Here is a 1,770-nt window from a genome sequence, read left to right as displayed (position 1 = left end):
ATCTGTTCCTGCTCATCAGCCAGCTCTAAAGCACAGCGGGTCTGGCAGCATCTGTGGAAGGAATGGACAGGCAACGTTTCAGGTCAGGACCCTTCTTCATTCTGGTGGAGTAGACATCATAAGGTCATAAGGGATAGGAGCTGAATTAGGCCACTCGGCCCATCAAGTCCACTCCGCCATTCAATCATGGCTGATCCATCTCTCCCTCCTAACCCCATTCTCCTGCCTTCTCCCCCTGACCTCTGACACCGTACTGATCAAGGTAAATTGTAAATTAGAGATGTGTGTGTGTGAGTGGGTGTCTGTATCTGTGTGTGTGTGTGTGTGTCTGTATCTGTGTGTGTGTGTGTGTGTGTGTGTGTGTGTGTGTGTGTTTGTCTGTATCTCTGTGTATGTGTGTGTGTGTGTGTGTGTGTGTGTGTGTGTCTGTATCTGTGTGTGTGTGTGTGTGTGTGTGAGTGGGTGGCTGTATCTGTGTGTGTGTGTGTGTGTACGTGTGTGTGTGTGTTTGTCTGTATCTCTGTGTATGTGTGTGTGTGTGTGTGTGAATGTATCTGTGTGTGTGTGTGTGTGTGTGTGTGTGTGTATGTGTGTGGGTGTCTGTGTGTGTATCTGTGTGTATGTGTGTGTGTGTGTATCTGTGTGTGTGTGTGTATGTGTGTCTATGTGTGGTATCTCTGTGTGTGTGCCTGCCTACACACACACACACACACACACACACACACACACACACACATATATACACATAGACACACTCACATACACACGCACAAAGACACACGCACAGATACACAGACACACGCAAACACTCATACAAATACAGTCACAGAAACACACAGACGCACATACACATATATACGTGGGTGTGCGTGTGGGTGGGGCCATCTGTGGAGAGCGAGCTGGAAGGAACCCCACCCTCTCCCCCTCCCCCTCCCCCTCTCCCCCTCCCCCACCATCGCGACACCAACAACGCTTGATCCAACTACAGTGATTTAAACAAATTAACTGGCCATTACACGCCGTGGACAATTAATTACAGAATATTCACATATACAAAATGAAATTCCTGCTATAATCTCATAAACAGCCACTGGTTGCCGGGGGTGGGGGGGAGAGGGGGAGAGAGAGGAGGCGAGGGAAGGAAGTGGTTGGGAGGGAGAGATAGATCAACCGTGATAGACTTGATGGGCCGAATGGCCTCATTTTGCTCCTATCACTTATCATCATGAACATTGTGAGCAAATCCAGAGACAAAATATGATTTAAAAACATTTAGTGTAAAAGTGGTTGTGGGTGTGAGTTGGCCATGTTACACACTCGATGTGTGTCACCCTGGGGTGGGCTCTGGCTGGGGTCACTCCCCGAGTGAGGAAGTCTGCAGATGTGATTCCCACTCCCAAAACCTCTCTCATTACCCACCGTCTCAGCTGCTAAGGGCCCCCGGGCGGCAGTGTCCTGACATTAGAAGCCTTCGTTAACGTTGAACAAGCAGCCCACGACCAACATTGCCCTCCGTCACCTTGGAAAGCTGCTCCCATTGATTTGTGTTTCAATGCAACCAACCTGGCGCTGAACACTGACATATGTAGACGGCCATTTACACATCCAATCCCCCGACAACTCTCTTTCATTCCATCCATTAGTCGGCTAATTGATGGAGCGTGTGGGGATATTGGCTCGCTGGATTTCAGGACTATCTGCCTGCCACGGTTCACACTCCAGTAGGGATAATGTGAAGCCACTCCTGACAAAGCTACTTAAATTGTGTTC

This window comes from Amblyraja radiata, chromosome 26 (genome assembly GCF_010909765.2).
Source record: "Amblyraja radiata isolate CabotCenter1 chromosome 26, sAmbRad1.1.pri, whole genome shotgun sequence".
In the NCBI taxonomy this organism is placed as follows: Eukaryota; Metazoa; Chordata; class Chondrichthyes; order Rajiformes; family Rajidae; genus Amblyraja; species Amblyraja radiata.
Note: the sequence above shows the minus strand (reverse complement) of the source record.